At 44.3% G+C, this 18,333-nt stretch overlaps 1 protein-coding gene across 4 annotated transcripts in view; it reads left to right on the forward strand.

Moving 5' to 3' along the window:
• The first annotated feature begins 2,293 nt into the window (after positions 1 to 2,293).
• Positions 2,294 to 18,333, forward strand: part of LOC131343200 (uncharacterized) — a 122,834-nt gene continuing 106,794 nt past the window's right edge. Inside the window, exons 1-3 of one of the 4 annotated variants that reach the window (XM_058374687.1) lie at positions 2,294 to 2,520; positions 3,136 to 3,280; positions 15,901 to 16,010. The gene's annotated coding sequence lies outside the window, so the exon portion shown is untranslated. The remainder of the gene's footprint in view (positions 2,521 to 3,135; positions 3,281 to 15,900; positions 16,011 to 18,333) is intronic. The other 3 variants (XM_058374688.1, XM_058374689.1, XM_058374690.1) reach the window with 3 other exon arrangements.

The following is an 18,333-nucleotide window of genomic DNA, read 5'->3' on the forward strand; positions in this document are numbered from 1 at the left end:
GGTGTCCCAAAACTTTTGTCAGTAGAGTGTATGTGCCTTGTAGACCACAAAGCAAAGGTGTTGAAAATTTGTGATAACAAACAAGAAGAAAACAAAAAAAGGTTCAAAGTTGGTGCCAAGTGAGATCTGATTGGTTATACTGTAACAGCTCTAAGCTGTAAATGACCGATTCATCAATGGTGGGGGTGAAGGGTAAGAAGTGACCAGACAGTGAGTGCAGTGGAAGGTGGTTAAAATCTTTGACCTTCAAAGGAAGAGTAAAAGTAAGTTGGTTAGCCAGATGGGGAGATGGAGCATGGAAGCTCATGGTACACTTCTTCTTCTTTTGGCTTTACACTTCAGGGGTCGCCACAGTGAATCATCTCTCTCCACCTATCCCTATCTTCTGCATCCTCAACACTTACACCCACTAGCTTCATATCCTCATTTATTACATCCATATACCTCCTCTTTGTCCTTCCTCTTTTCCTCCTGCCTGGCAGCTGCATGTCCAACATTCTCCTACCAATATACTCACTCACCCTCCTCTGGACATGTCCAAACCATCTTAACCTGGCCTCCATAACTTTGTCCCCCAAACGTCCAACATGAGCTGTCCCTCTGATGTACTCGTTCCTAATCCTGTCCAACCGTGTCACTCCCAAAGAGACCCTCAACATCTTCAGCTCTGCTACCTCCAGCTCTGACTCCTGTCTCTGTCTCAGTGACACTGCCTCTAAACCATACAGCATGGCTGGTCTCACCACTGTCCTGTATCACCTTCCCCTTGATTCTCTCTGATATTTTTCTATCACACAGAACTCCTGACACCTTTCTCCACCCATTCCAACCTGCCTGCACTCGCTTCTTTACCTCTTTCCCACACTCTCCATTACTCTGGACTGTTGACCCCAAGTACTTAAAGTCCTGTCCCTTCTTCACCTCTTCACCCTGTAATCTTACTGTTCCACTTCCCTCCCTTTCATTCACACACATGCACTCAGTCTTACTACCACTGACTTTCATTCCTCTTCTCTCCAGCACAAACCTCCACCTCTCCAGGTTTTCCTCCACCTGCTCCCTGCTCTCACTACAGATCACAATGTCATCTGCAAACATCATTGTCCAAGGAGACTCCTGTCTGACCTCCTCTGACAACTGGTCCATCACCATAGCAAACAGGAAGGGGCTCAGAGCCGATCCCTGATGCAGTCCCACCTCCACTCTGAACTCCTCTGTCTGACCTACAGCACACCTCACCACTGTCCTGCTCCTCTCATACATGTCCTGCACCACTCTGACATACTTCTCTGCTACTCCTGACTTCCTCATACAGTACCACAGCTCTTCTCTTGGCACCCTGTCATACGCTTTCTCCAAGTCTACAAACACACAGTGCAACTCTCTCTGACCATCCCTATACTTCTCCATCAACATTCTCAGAGCAAAAATTGCATCTGTTGTACTGCTGCTCACAAATTTCCACTACCTTCCTTAACCTAGCTTCCACTACTCTTTCCCAGAACTTCATTGTATGGCTCATCAACTTTATCCCCCTGTAGTTGCTGCACCTCTGCACATCACCCTTATTCTTAAAGATTGGCACTAATACACTTCTTCTCCATTCCTCAGTCAGCTTTTTGAAAATGGAAGGACATTCTAACAGCTGAGGATAGAACGCTGCTGTCGGTCACTGCAGAGGAGCAGTTTGAAGCTACTCCTAACACCAGAGGCTCAAGTCACAGTTAGTATTGGCCCTGACTGACTCACTTGAGTTAAATGATCCAATTCTGCATATTAACTCATGATTCATGAGTCCGAGGTCTAAATGAACTGGATTCTTATTTGTCCTTCTCAGCGGACTCACAGAGCCGTTCATCGACTGATTCAGCTGAGACTCTTACGTTTGGTAGTCCACGGTCAGTGTGAAGTAGACCTACTGATCATGAGTCAGACTTGAGTTTCGTTAGCATCAGCACATTGTAGACTACGTGAGGATTCATCCAGTAATATTGTAAAGTAATATTCCATCCAGTAATCATTTAATTATATTATATAATTGAATTTAATAATTTAATTAATCTCAGTCACTGTTTATGAGTCTATAGTCTACAGTTTTCAGATACATACTGAATTTACTGAAGACAAATATGTCATAATCAAGCAGTTGTATAGGCCAATACATGGTTAACCACCAGTAGATCATTGCTAGTTTGTACAGCAAACGAGGGCTATAAAAGAATCACTGACTCACTGACTCAAAAGGAATCACTGACTCGATTCATTTCATTGAGTGACTCGACGAAAGCCGAGTCATTAAAAAGATCCGTTTTTACCGTCAGTAGTCACAGTGTGATCGTCTGGAGGAATGGACAGGACGATTCTCTGAAGCTGAAAAGCTCTGTGTGTAGATTTCTCACAGGATACAGATGAATATAGATCACAGATTTATTGTGTTTCTGTCTGGATTGATGACGTCACTGGGTGTTCAGAAACGAAAGTAAATCGTTTAAGCCAGAGAAAATTAAAGATCTCCTCCAGGTAAGTTAATACACACACACACACACACACACACACACACGCATGAAACAGTCCTACATCATGAGGCAGTGTATTGCTGTGAAACACACACACACACACACACACACACACACACGAAGCATTAAAAATGTCCTGATTCATGAGGCAGTGTATCGCTGTAAAACGCACACGCATGCATGAGGTAATATATCTCTGTAAGACACACACACACTATAATACACTTGCACACATACAGCTATACTCTCACACACACCCAGTGGTGTAGTGGTCCCTGGAGATGTGTGTATACACCATTACTACACCACTGTCTCTGTCACTGTCGGCACCCTCTCTCAGGGTGGGGGAGGAAGCGGGCGCTGGAAACTAATTTTTCTTCGAGTAGTTCGCTTCATCTTTCTTATTAATTTCGTTAATTAAAATAGCGTTGAACATTGCTAAAATGACAGGCAGCGAATCAGGTAATGACTGACGAGCTGTATTTTCAGATTGTCGGGGGCGGGGGGGGCGGTGCTATCATATTTCAAGAGAACCTCGGTCCCGCCTCGGTCCATTTATTCACAATTTAATTAGATTAGCTCCTCATGTGATGCTCTTTCATGATTTTCTCTAATGCAGGACACAACTGTATGATGCGCATCAGGGGGGATTTAGAAGTGGCTATACGCAAAGCCCACTGATAAAGAAGTGGATATACGCCATGTACCTGCCTATACCCTCCACTACAACACTGTACACAACCACACCCGTGCAGAAAAAACAGGTCAGGAAATCACGAAAATAATGAGCATTTATACTCTGGAGACTTATTATAAAAAATAATTATATATTTTAATAATGAAATAAAATAATTTAGTTGTACCATTCCACTGTTAGTCATATAATCATTTATTTAAAATAAACAAATCAAAACTGTATTTCATTTATTTGTGTGTGTGTGTGTGTGTGTGTGTGTTTGTGTGTGTGTGTGTGTGTGTGTGTGTGTGTGTGAAGTCAAATTCAAATTTTATTCTTCACATACACAATCGTACACAGTATGATATGCAGTGAAATGCTTACACGACTGTTTTGACCCTTGAAAAGGAAAAAGGAATAAGGCCAGAATAAAAGAAAAGAATAAAATATAAAATATAACAACTACAGTTACAAAATTTTTCCAGTAGGTAAAATAAAATATAAATAAAAATACAAATAAAGTAAAATATAATATGTATATAGAATATAAATATGTATAAAAATGTAAAAAGTACAACTGTATAAATAACAAACTATATAAAGTGTGTTAAATGTGCAGACAGCAGCAGTATGGGGCACAATAGTCCTCTTTATGTGTAAACAGGAGCAGAAATGTGCAACATATATGTTTTGTGTTTTGTGTACTTCAGTCCTGCAATGTACAAATGTACAGAGTGGTTGGTTTGGTGCGTTCCAACACATGTGTGAAGGAAACATCTAATCAGTCGAGTCCTATGTGGAGTTCTGGTTGAGAGACCATATAGCCTGTGGGAAGAAGCTTCTCCTCAGTCTCTCAGTGTTGGCCTTCATTGAGTGGAAGCGATTCCCTGACCACAACAGAGAGAACAGTCCATTGTTGGGGTGGCTGAGGTCCTTCACAATTTTCATGGCCTTCGTCCAGCACCGCTTGTTGTAGATTGAGTGCAGGTCAGGGAGCTTGGTATGGATGATGTGCTCAGCTGATCGCACCACCCTCTGAAGAGCTCGTCTGCCCTGCATGGTGCTGTTCCCGAACCAGGTTGTGATGTTTCCCGTCAGGATGCTCTCTATGGTGCAGGAGTAAAGGTTTCTAAGTACCTTAGCGGGCAGGCTAAAGTCTCTCAAGTGTCTGAGGTGGGAGAAGCCTTTTTTCACTACAGTGTTGATGTGACAGGACCATGACAGGTCCTGCGTGATGTGAACACTGAGGTATCTGAAGCTGTCCACTCTCGTTGACCACGGGGATCTTTTAGTTCCTCTCCTGCTTTTTGCTTAAGTCCACTATCAGCTCCTTTGTCTTGTTGACGTTAAAGAGGAGGTTGTTCCTCTGGCACCACTTCTCCAGATTCCTAATCTCCTCCATGTAGGCTGTCTCATTGTTGTCGGAGATCATTCCGACCACAACAGTGTTGTCAGAAAACTTGATGGTGGTGGAGTTGGTAGTGGCCATGCAGTCAAATGTGTACAATGAGTACAGCAGGGGGCTCAGAACACAACCCTGGGGGGCTCCAGTGCTGAGTGAGGCTGAGACATGTCTACCCATCCTTACTGCCTGTGGTCTGCCAGTTAGGAAATTGAGATACACTAACACAGAGATGGGCTGAGTCCCAGGTGCTCCAGCTTGGTGGTGAGTGTGGAGGGGATTATAGTGTTAAATGCTGAACTGTAGTCGACAAACCGCATTCTAACATAATTCCCCTTTCTAGTGTCCAGGTGAGTGAGTGATGTGTGAAGGAGATTAAAAATGGCATCATCTGCTCAAAGCGCTTCATCACTATTGAGGTTAGGGCTACAGGGCGGTAGTTGTTGAGGGAATCAGGATGAGGTTTCTTTGGGACAGGAACAATGATGGACTCTTTGAAGCATGTGGGGATTGCTGACTGGGTTAAGGAGAGGTTGAATATATATGTGAACACGGGTGCTAGCTGGTTAGCTCATGCTTCCCTCGACCTGGGATTCCATCTGGTCCTGCTGCTTTCCTGGTGTTCACTCTCCTGAAGGCTCTCCTCACATCATGCTCAGAGATGATGGACACATTTCCGGTGTTGGCATTCTCTTCCTGTCTGCAGCCATCAGCATTAGCTGTAGCATAAGCTTTAGCATTAGCATCATTAGCTGCAGCCTCGAAGCCAGCATAGAAGGTGTTCAGCTTGTCTGCCAGAGACCTGTCCGCATTCGGCATACCAGATGTTGGTGCTTTATAGTCCGTTATTTTCCTTAGTCCCTGCCACAGGCTCCTAGAGTCACTCTGTTGGAGCTGTGAGTTTAGTTTTCTCCCATAGTGCTGCTTCGCTTCCTTCACCGCTTTCCAAAAGTTGTATGACGCAGCCTTGTACGAGTCCATGTCACCCAACGCAAGTCCTGCATTATAGGCAGTGGCACGAGATCTAAGAGTCTCGTGGATGGTCTTATCCACCCACAGCATCTGATTGGGAAACGTTCAGGTGGTCGTTTTTTGCACAGTATCATCCTCTAGTTTCCCGATGAATCCCACAACTGCTTCTGTAAACACGTCGATGTCATTGTGAAGAGCTGCGCTGCAACGTGTCCCAGTCTGCATCATCGAGTGCATTCTGTAGAGCAGCCACCAATTGGTCCATCCAGTGTGTGACCTGGTGACCTGACCAGTGTGAGCCGGAACTTCCTGCTTGAACCTTTGTTTATATTTTGGCATGAGGAAGATGGCAGCGTGGTCAGATTTCCCAAACGGGGGGCCTTTTTATGGGGAGTTTTGAGGCGGTCTTCTCTGACTGCCATGCCTCTGGTTGGTCAATGGAGGTGTTGGTGGAAGGAGTCTGTGACGATTTGTTATTGGAGCCCTATCGTTTTGGGATAGGGAGAGGGGGGAGGGTTTGTGGGGGGGTTTTGTTTGTGTTTTGCAGAGCTGATTGTTTTTCAGATTTATATTTTCTTTATCTCTTTTCTAACCTGACTAGGGTGGTCACATGGAATATGAAGGGCATGGGCAGTGTACTTAAGAGAAGGAAAATTTTAACATTCTTGAAGAAGGAAAAGATAACTGTGCACTGTTACAGGAGACACATTTATCAGTTATGCAACATTTACAGCTCAAAAGAGATTATCAGGTTTTGTCAGGATATTTGTATTATCAGGATTGATCAGGTATATTTTAGTTCATTTTCATCAAATAAACAGGGAGTGGCCATTTTAATAAATAAAAACTTTGCTTTTATTTTAGAACAGAATGAGCATGACCCTGAAGGTCAATTTATTCTCATTGCTGGTCACGTCTTTGGGAAACCTTTAACTATCTTGAATGTGTATGCCCAAATGAGGACGGCCCTGATTTTATATCAAAGATGGTCCTATTGTTTAATCATCAGTGTAATGGTCTGGGGATCATGGCTGGGGCTTTCAACTGTGTCATGGATGATAGATTGGATAGGTCATCTTCTAAAAAATCAAACACACGCTCTTCTAACAATCTCAGAAATATGTGTCATGCTTCAGGTTTGGTGGATATATCGAGGGAACTACATCCAGGTTGTAAAGACTATACCTTCTACTCTTCTTCCCATAATTCTTATTCCAGATTAGACAATTTGAGACTCCTTGGAGTCAAACAGATCCACTTTTGCCACTACCCAGGTCTTAGCACCTGTCTCAATAGGAAGTCTGCCTCTTGATTTATGTGCGCTGGAATGAAAATTGATTCCAGCAAAAGAAGCCTGGTCTCTGCCCAGGCCAGGGTCTGCTGCACCAACCCGAACAGAGGGTGCGAAAGCAGACTGCTCTGATGGTTGATTTAAGCAACCACTGTGGTGCTGCTTCTGTGGGCACCTACACATGGAAGCCCCTGAGGTGTGGGAGAAAGTGTTTCAATGCTAGAAACACAGCTCTCTTCTCCAGGCAATTTATGTGCCACGAAAGTTGAGGGCTTTCCCAAAGACCATGGGCGGGAGGCCATCCAAGACTGCTCCCCAGCCCGAAAGTGAGGCATCTGCTGAAGGAGTCCTGCAATGATGACATGCCTCTAGAGTATGATCCAAGGTCAGAAACTGGGGTCTTCCTTATGGGACCAAGGGGATGCCTGCAGGGATGAAATCTCACACCTCTGAGCCAAAATTGGAATGGCTTCATGTGAATCAGACCCAAAATATATAATGTATAATGTTGGCTGCTGCCGCCACTCTCTATGCCTCGGTGACAGAGAGGCTTTGGTCTAGCCAAATAGCATCCACTGCTAACAGTATGGAAGCCACCTGAGCAGGAGATAGACATGCCTGCACAGCGGTGGAATTCCAAAATTAATCCCAAGAAGGTGGTTCTCTGAGAAGGAGAAAGTACACACTTCTGTGGGTTCAACCTGAGGTTTAGAGCCTCATATAGGCAAGCACAGCATCCTGATGACTGGCTGCCATGGCCTACAACTGGGCCAGAACAAGCCAGTCATACAGGAAATTCAGTACACAGATGCCATAGAGACACAGCGGTGCCAGGGCAGCATCCATGCATTTGTAAAAGTGCAAGGTGACAGGGCTAGACCAGAAGGAAGAACCCGATAATGGTAGGCTTCATGTTTGAAAGCAAACCTGAGAAACTTCCTGTGTTCTGACCGAATACCTATATGAAAATAGGCATCCGGAGATCTACCATCATAAAGCAGTCCTCAGACCTGAACTATGATGCGATCAGTTTTATAGTGAGCTATAGAACTTGAACCTGAATATCGTTAGGGCAGAATTCAGAGTTCGCAGGTCCAAAATTGGACGCTTTCTGTCTGTCTTGGGAACAACAAATACTGGCTTTCAAAGCCGAGTCTCGATCTGGAAGGGGAAGATGTTCTATGGCTCCTTTTCTCAGAAGGGAGAGAAGTTCCTCTTGGAGGAACGTAGTTTGGTGTTTGCCGACAGTTGTGGGTAATATGGCCTGAAATGGAAGAGGACGGGTGGTGAACTGGATCCTGTACCCTTTCACTACGGTATTTAGGACCCACTAAGAGACACCTGGCAGAAGTTTCCACGCTGCCAGGTTGTCTGAAAGAGGTGTCAACCTTGTGTTGCCCCCTCCCCCCAGCATCCCTAAACAGTGAACTGGCAGGCGCAGACCAAAGGGGATAGATTTATGTGGGAAAAATGGGAGCGAGAGTGGGCCCTACCGACCCCCAAAATGCCGGAGGCTGCTCCCAGGAACCCTAGCCCTCGGGGGTCAGGATTCCTTCATGGCCCGGCTGGCTGAAATGACAGATCTCAGGTCAAGTCATGTCTGACAGGCCTAGGTCTGAGCAGGCTCGGCTCTTTGGTGTGTCCATGATCCCTGTAAGATTAAGCCACAGTTGCCATTCTGTGGCAACTAGCGCAGCCATTGAACGGCCTATGGCGCAGGCCATGTGCTTCATGGCATGGAACCCAAGATCTGTGGTTCTGCACAGCTCAGAGACTGCATCAGGGCTCAGTCCCTCGCCGCAGTCAAGCTCCCACAGCAGATCAGCCTGGTAGGCCTGCAAAATCGCAATGGTTTTGTGCCATTTAGGCCTTCCCCACAAGGGCTGAAGTGGCTTTACACGGTTTAGAAGGGAGAGCTGGCCTCCTCCATGCTGGCAATGTAGGGGAGAGATAGCTCTGAAGCACCTCATGCATGGATCATCATCCAGCCCCATAATGGCTAAATAATTAGAGGAGGCGTGGGAAAAAAAGGTGCACATGTAACCCCTCTCTGGCTCTTGTGTCAGATACTCCCGAAAAAGACAACACTTAGGCCATTCATAGAGTTCATCCACATGTGGTGTTTACTGAGGGTACACATAACACCACTCTGTTTTTTACTTTTGTTTTTTTTCTGAACACAAAGAACATAAGTAATAATGATAAAGCATACCTGAGGATACACATAACACCAAACAGACATAAGTACTGCTCATCCGGTTACAAAGCTGTTAAAAAATAAAAATAAATAAAAATAAAAATAAACAAAGTGAATACACAAAAAGATATACCGCAGATTACATACACATGTAGCGTGGTTCGGCCATTTATAAGGCACCTGAAACTCATTTACTAGCAAACTGAGTTCTTCCGATTAGTCTAATCTGAAATAAAGATTTTTTAAACACATTCCTAAAGTAATGTTTAATTTTAAAGTAAAATTAAAATATATCTATCAACAATACATAACAATATACAGTAATACCTTGACTTATGAGTTTAATTCGTTCTGTGACCGAGCTCGTAACTCAATTTGCTCATATATCAAATCAAATTTCTCCATTAAAATGAATTGAAATGCTATTAATCTATTCCAGCCCACCAAAAACCACACCAATTTTTTTTGTTACGTGTTTTTAAAGAAGAAAAATGTACTTTATAAATAACAAATGATGTATAAAATAATAATAATAATACATAATAAAAGAGAATGTAAAGAAATAAACTGGTTTTATTAAGTGTATTTACGTTGAAGATCAGACGAAGATGCTAGTGGAGGTGGAGGAGATTGGCGGAGTTTTTCATTTCGTGCTCCATCGCTTAACTTAACTTACTCACTACACACTTAATGCTACAATTAATTGCTAAATTTAACTTACACACTATGCTACACTTTATCGCTAATTGCTACTTTTTTTTCACTTCACTTAATCATCATCTTCACTGACTTTTGCCTTTTTCACCACACTTACCTTGCTTTTACTTGCAGGGCATTTCAATAAAAACCTGTCCAAGGAGGTTTGTTTCTTCCTCCCTTTCAAAATGTTTGGAAAATGAGTGAGGCATGTGTTGTTACACAGCGCCAGCACACGACCTGGAGAGATAACCACGTGAACTGACCGCTCGCTGGGCTACCTAAGTGGTGTGTGGCGTAAGCTCACTCGCTCGTAACTCAGATCTCGGCTCGTATCTTAAAGCAAAAAATGGCTCGTATCTTGGAAAACTCGTAAGTTGAGTCACTCTTAAGTCAAGGTTTCACTGTATAACAATATGACTGGAGAGAGTTTTTTTTTTTACCTGCCATTCACCTCGACAGTTCAACCGGAACTGATGAATGAATGGCTGATGCAACTTAATTTTCATCAGCATTGCCTGTGGGTGTCGCTAATTCCCCTCTTCTCAGGTATATTGAATAAAAATATGCATTGTACATATAAACAATATATGATAAACAATATGTAATAAAACTATTGAACAACTAGGAAAGTATTTTGGCACGATTCATCATCAGTTTCTTCTTTTCCCCTGTTACACACAGAAAAGTTAACAAGATGGCGCCGGTGAGGTCGGCTGCCATCACGAGTGCTCCGACCCCTTTATCTTTGTTATTGTTTTTTTAAGTTAACCTACAGTACTTTTAAACCAGCAAATTCTTCTAAATGGAGTGCATTGGGTATGACAGAGATACTCTTATTTCTATTGGTATACAATGTACTCACAATTCAACGTTTTTAACCCCGGATCTGATCTGGCTGAGTGCGATCCTGAGGGAGAACAAAGGACGCAACCCGAAGTGGTGACCCCGGGGGAAACAAGCCGGCGTCAGGAACAGGCTGAGAGCCCGTGCACACCGCACAACTCTGCCTAGCATTCTGCTCGTCAATGTCCAGTCGCTGGAGAACAAGCTCAATGACCTCAGGGCCAGGGTAAAATTCCAGAGAGACATTCGGGACTGCAATCTCCTCTGCTTCACCGAGACATGGTTGAACCCAGCAGTGCCAGACCACGCCATCCAGCCGGCCGAGTTCTTCTCAGTTCACTGCGTGGACAGAACACTGGAATCGGGGAAGTCAAGAGGAGGCGGCGTATGTTTAATGGTGAACAGCAGCTGGTGCAACAGCGCGAGCATTGTTCCTCTCACACGCTCCTGCACACCCAACCTGGAACTATTGACCGTTAAATGTCATCCGTTTTATCTTCCTCGCCCATAGTCAGCGCCGTTTATATTCTACCTCAGGCGGACACGGACACTGCTTTATGCGAGCTGCATGAAGCTCTGACACAGCATCAGATTCAACACCGGGATGCTGTGCTTATTGTGGCGGGGGATTTTAACAGCACCAACCTCAAACACGCAGCACTGAACTTTTATCAGCACATCAGCTGCCCCACCAGGGGTGAAAGGACACTGGGCCATTGTTACACAACAGTTAAAGATGGCTACAAGGCACAATCTCGCCCCCCGTTTGGGAAATCTGACCAAGGCTCAAGCAGGAAGTTCCGGCTCAGAGAGAGGTCGTGCGCTGGACGGACCAATCAGTGGCCGCTCTACAGGACGCTCTGGATGATGCAGACTGGGACATGTTCCGGAGCAGCTCTGATGACATCAGTGTGTTTTTTGGAAGCGGTTGTGGGATTCATCGGGAAATTAACAGATGATACTGTGCAGAAAACCACCATCAGAACGTTTCCCAATCGGAAGCCATGGGTGGAAAAGACCATCCGTGACGCTCTGAGATCTCGCACCGCTGCCTACAACGCGGGACTTGTGTCAGGCGACATGAACACACATAAGGCTGCGTCATACAACGTGCGGAAAGCGGTGAAGGAGGCAAAGCAACGCTACGGGAGGAAACTAGAGTCACAGCTCCAACAGAGTGACTCTAGGAGCCTGTGGCAGGGATTAAGGACAATAACGGTCTATAAAGCACCAACATCTGGGATGATGAATGCGGAAGTGTCTCTGGCAGACGAGCTGAACACCTTCTACGCTCGCATCAAGGCTGCAGTTAATGAAGCTAAAGCTAATGCTAATGGCTGTAGACAGGAAGAGACTGCCAACACCGTAAGTGCATTCATCATCTCCGAGCATGATGTGAGGAGATCCTTCAGGACAGTGAACACCAGGAAAGCAGCAGGACCAGAAGGAATATTGGGTCAAGTCCTCAGAGCCTATGCTGACCAGCTAGCACCTGTGTTCACAGACATATTCAACCTCTCCTTAACCCAGTCGGCAATCCCCACTTGCTTCAAGGAGTCCATGTCCCGAAGAAACCCCATCCTACTTCCCTCAACGACTACCGCCCTGTAGCCCTGGCCTCAGTAGTGATGAAGTGCTTTGAACGGCTGGTCAGAGACTTCATCATCACTTCACTTCCAGACACACTGGATCCATTACAGTTCGCCTACCACCCGAACCGCTCAACCGATAATGCCATTTCCCACCTCCTTCACACATCGCTCACTCACCTGGACACTAGAAATAGGAATTATGTTAGAATGCTGTTTGTTGACTACAGTTCAGCATTTAATCCCCTCCACACTCACCACCAAGCTGGAGCACCTGGGACTCAGCCCATCTCTTTGTCAGTGGATCTCCAATTTCCTTACTGGTAGACCACAGGCAGTAATGATGGGCGGACATGTCTCAGCCTCACTTGTTTTTTGGGTTGTATTTTGAGCCCCCTGCTGTACACGTTTTTACACGTATGACTGCATGGCCACTACCAACTCCACCAACATAATAAAGTTTGCTGATGACACCGCTGTGGTCGGATTGATCTCTGACAACAATGAGACTGCCTACCTGGAGGAGATTCTACCTCTGGAGGACTGATGCCAGAGGAACGACCTCCACTTTAATGTCAGCAAGACTAAGGAGCTGATAGTGGACTTCAGCAAAAAGCAGGAGAGGATCTACCAGACCCCTGTGATCAACAAGAGCCCAGTGGAGAGAGTGGACAGCTTCAGATACCTCGGTGTTCACATCACGCAGGAACTGTCGTGGTCCTGTCACATCAACACCGTGGGGAAGAAGGCCTGGCAGCGTCTCTTCCACCTCAGACACTTGAGAGACTTTAGACTGCCTGCTAAGGTGCTAAGGAACTTTTATTCCTGCACCATAGAGAGCATCCTGACGGGAAACATCACAACCTGGTTTGGGAACAGCACCATGCAGGACAGATGAGTTCTTCAGAGGGTGGTGCAATCAGCTGAGCGCATCTTCTATACCAAGCTCCCTGACCTGCACTCAATCTACAACAAGCGGTGCTGGACCAAGGCCATGAAGATTGTGAAGGACCTCAGCCACATCAACAATGGACTTTTCTCACTGTTGAGGTCAGGGAAGCGCTTCCACTCCCTGAAGGCCAACACTGAGAAACTGAGGAGAAACTTCTTCCCGCAGGCTATACGGTCTCTCAATCAGAACTTCAAATTTGAATTTGAATATGGGTTCTTCCAGGACCTCAGCATAGAGGTCCGGGAAAACTGTCGGCTGTTTGCATGAGGGGCGCGTGCGGCCCAAAATCAGGAAGTGATTATTACATCAAGGAGCTCCTCGGATGCCACTGATTGTGGTGGCAAATTGACGGAGGAATTCCCCAACATATTCACTTCTGGGTCAAGAGAAATCGCAGTGTGAGCTCCCAGTGCCGAAATGTGAACATCAGAGTTAGGAGACAGGACAAGAGAAAGAGAAAGACTCATCTCTTGTTCTGCTTCCACTAACTCCATCTGTGAGGGGAGAAGTGTGGCCGGTAAACAAAGCTAAATGGGATCTGAGTTTGTGAGGAGAAAATCTCATGCAATGCATGCAGCCAGATCCCTCGAGAGCTGATTGGGCATGGTCCTCACCCAAACAAACCACGCAAAGAGCATGCATGTCATCTTCCATAAAAAAATATGGACACACACCTCTTAAAATTCTTAGCCATACCTGCAGACAGACAATCAACACACTAACAGTGTAGCACTTCCTGAAGACAAAAAAAGCTGAATGGATCAGACCCTTATATGGACATAGACAGCATATTCCTCTGTCATGTGTCCTACCCGAGCCAATGAATTGGTGTGTGAGCACACAGGGCTGCAGACACACTTCCTCAACAAAATGTTCCCATGGCGTCAGTCATGATGCAGCATCGAGTTCCCTCGAAAGGGAACCCATACGAACAATAATATAATACCTGACATCCTCAGGAAGTCTGTCCATGAACACTTTTCTTATCTCAATGACTGTTCTGTAGTCCCACATTTTCAGGTACTTAAAGTATAGCCACTTTCATGAAATCTCCTTCTGGTTTTGTGCTTGCAAGCTTCATCCTATGATGCATGAGCTAATAATATGGCATTGTTAAAATTTTGGTGATTTTTGGTGGTAGGCCTACATGAACAAATTTCTGTAATTACTGTCAAAGTTATTATTATTATTATTATTATTATTATTACTACGATGTACTCGTCATAGTAACAGTTGTAGTAAGAATTCTAGTAACATCACATTAGGACAATACTCAAGTAAAAATGACAAGTACATGATCTAAATATTATTTAAATTACAAAAGTAAAAGTACTCCACTAAAAAAAACAATACATTTTAATCAGAATTATTGAATTTGATGCTGTTAATGACAAACTTCTCATACATGGCAAAAATGTCATTAATACAAAAATCACTAGCATGTTTAAGAATAAAACATTATTGTTATAATAATTGTTATAATAAAAACATTATTGAAGACTACATGTCATTTCACCTTACTCAGTGAACTCACCTCTTCCTTGACTTTCATGTCCACTGAAACCACTGAAACCACTGAAACCACATAACCACTGAAGTACTTCTGAGTCTGATATCGGGGTCGCATCTCTTGACTTATATTACCTGTCTCATACCAAAGAGACCCGATTGGGTAAGTAGAATACACAGTGGTGTCAATACTGTAGAAAAGTCAGAGAGACACATTAATATGCTTCGAGCTCTGGCGATGTTTAATGAACTCTGACCCGAGCTCTGCAGTTCACTGGGGTGTATACTTTTCCTGTGGACATACACACTCTTTACACACACTTTGTTTTTGACCCTCTACACTCTCCCCTATTTTTTATGGCTCCTGACATCACAGTGATCTTCTAATCTAAAGTTAATGTTTTTTTTATTTCAAGTGGAGGTTGGCATGTACTGGAAGTGCGGGGTTTGATCTTGGTAAATGTGTGAGCTGTAGTGATTTCAAATCCGCCTTCTACGGCCGATAGTTTGGTCTGCCCAAAGCATTATAAGTGAGCATTTCTGGGACTTCCTTCCAGTTCTCTGTGATCTGCTTACTTCATCCTCTCATGTCTCTTCTCTCTCTTTCACTCTTATTCTCAACACTCTGTCCTTCGTCTCTTTCTACCTCCATATGATCATTTTCCTCTCTGCTCTCCATTTGGAGTAATTTGGTCTGATTCTGGGTTGAGTATCTCTTCTCCTTGACTCAGCTCTTGCACCTTGTTTTGAACTGGACTCTTCCGCTTTGCAGGATGGAACTTATTGGCAGTTGGACAGAGGACAGTTTGGTTTTGAGGCACCACATTTATGGTTTCTGTTGTCTTTTGAGGAAGTTTGACCAGTTGGTAACAAGGGATTGTTTTTTGCAGGTTGAAATGGTAAGTCTGTGCATTCTCCTTATGGGCAGGCATGGGCTCTTCCACTGCAGCTCAGTGACAGCCATCAGAAGGTTGCGATGGAGCACACAGAAGGTTTTTTTTCCTGTCTACTAGGCCATGTCCGATGCGTTCTACCACCCTGTGCACTTCTGTTTATCTCTTTCTGACATGTTTCTGACTAATACTCTGTTGCCAGGATAAAGAATGGTATCTCTCCCTTTACAATCATAGTATTTATTTACTTAACAGAAGACTTCTCGCTGTTCTCTGCTGCTAGCTGGAAAGCTTGTCTCATTCTGTCTGCCATCTACTGAACGAAAAATTGATGGTTGGATTTCTCTGTTTCGTCATTCAGGTTGAACATCAAATTGACCGGCAACCGTGGGATTCTGCCATACAAGAGGAAAAATGGGGAGAAACCTGTCGCCTTGTGCCTTGTGCAGTTATAGGCATGCACAATATGAAGTAGGTGGTCTTTCCACTCACTCTTCTTTTCCTTCTCCAATGTGCGCAACATCTGAGTGTTCAATTCAGTCTTACCACTGGGTTGCCATGGGGGAGTGGTACAGAAGTGTGCAATTCCTGATAGCTATTGCAATCTCTGAAACAGGCTATTCTCAAATTCTTTCCCCTGGTTGTGGTGAAGTTTCTCAGGGTACCCAAAATGGAGAAAGAAGTCTTGAAAAAACTTTTTGGCTGCAGTTGTACCCAACATATTTTTTGTGGGATATGCCTGAGCAAACTTAGTGAAGTGGTCTACTAAGACAAGAATGTACTCATACCCACCCTCTAGGTGGAGGTAGTCTATGCTTACCACTTTGAATGGTGCAATTGATGAAATAGAACCCACTGGTGCTTTTTGATGGACGTGAGAGTGTTTCTGTTTGATACAAGCACATTTTATTGTCACATATTCCTCAATCTCTCACTTAATTAAGGGCCAGTAAAACCTCTCTCGTACCAACTGGAGTACTTTTTCGATCCTGACGTGTCCCATCTCATTGTGCAGTTTCTTTAGCACCAAGGTCTTGAACTTTGGAGGAAGTACTAATTGCTTATACTGTCCTGCTCTTTGATATAGTATTTCATTTTCCAATGCCAGTTCACTCGTAGAGAATTTGTTGAGCTTCTTTTATTGTCTTTTCTTGCTATGTTTTGCTTTCATTTAAGGTTCCTCCTTTTCCCTTTAAAGCAATGACCAGCAATTGCAATGACTTTGTGCTGAATGGCTTATTTTTCAGGGGTAATACAGAGGACACTGCTCTCTTTTGCAGCAGGTTCTTCACCAAATGAATTAATACATTTGCTGCTACCCATGGAATGTCCTGCAGGCTGTTGTCCTTCTTTTGTACACAGGCCACAGGGGAAGCGTATGAAGATGTTGATTTTGCTATCCAACAGGTTCCACACAATCCTTCACATCTCTATAAAGATGTTTCATAATAGCATTGTAACACTTTTTAAACCGAGGTATTACCTGTGAGATTGCTTTTCAGTTGCGGACTAGGGATACAACCAATGTCCCCTTTGTCACAGGCAAACACATCAGATTCCTCAAACAACATTTGTTTTACTAATTCTTATTCCTGTTCATCAAGGTGTTCCAGATCTACTGGTGGGTGCCATGTTTTCTTTTCTCTTTCCTGATTGTTGTCCATACAAGAAGTTTGGATGGCACACAGGGAGGCATCACTACTCTGCTTCTCTGACCCCATAGCATCAGGTTCCAGCCATACAGATTTAGTTTCCACGATTGGTTCGATAGTACCTAACGTCAGTCTGCCTGTCTTGACTTGTCAAATTCTGAATAGGTTTCCTGACTATTTTTGAGGCACTCCGGGGCAGATTCGCAATTGCTGAAAATAGTTCCAAGCTCTCTGGCACATGGTGCAATCAAAGGCTCAAACATCATCAAACCGCCTTTGGGCCAGGCCTTAAGTCTGCATCTTGCATTTATGATTTGGCCACGGTAAATGGTAATGCCTACTTGTCCAGTTTTTACCACATGACTTGTTGAAGCCTAACGCTGAAACCCAACAACGGGCAATCCAGTGATTCTTGACCAACTAACATAGGTACATAGATAGCTATTTTTAGCACTGGTTATCTCAAGCAGAAGTTCAACCCACCCCTCAAAGGGTACCACTGTTCCATTTGCTGCAGTGACTTTGAGCTGTCTATCGGCTAGTAACGTCTCTAGTGGTTGAATTTGGACTTTGGATAGGTTTCACTGCAACCATTCTTTTCCAATAATGCTAACTTGTGCTCCACTATCCGAGAGCATCTGTTTTTTTTCCCATTTAGACAGCAGGTGACCATACAACGACTGCCAGTTAACTGTACAGCTTTTCTCCCTTTATGTCTTTGCACTTTCCTAAGTGGGTTCTCATCTTGAATAGCATTCACGTGTGGTTGGGACACAAGAAGCTTCCCAGTCACTTCTGGTCCTATCCCAGTGACCTCGACCCTTTTAACATTTGAGTATTTTTCATTAGGCATCCCACTGCCCTGTGCCCAGCTTGGCCACAATGGAAGCAGTGTGTACAGTCATCATTACCCAGGGATTGACATTGTGTATATTTGCCCTTTGTTGCTGATTTAGGCTGTGGCTTAGCTACATCTACTGCAGCTGTTGGCTGCTGTGGACTGCTTTCCATGGACACAACTTTCTCCAGATTTTTAGTTAGGGCAGATGCTAAGGCAGACAGTTCATGTACAGCATCACAGTTTGCTTTAACCTCTGCTTATGTTTGTGAAGTGGGTTCTGTTTCTTAATCCCCTTGTTGTA

The sequence above is a fragment of the Hemibagrus wyckioides genome, linkage group LG22 (genome assembly GCF_019097595.1).
Source record: "Hemibagrus wyckioides isolate EC202008001 linkage group LG22, SWU_Hwy_1.0, whole genome shotgun sequence".
Classification (NCBI taxonomy): Eukaryota; Metazoa; Chordata; class Actinopteri; order Siluriformes; family Bagridae; genus Hemibagrus; species Hemibagrus wyckioides.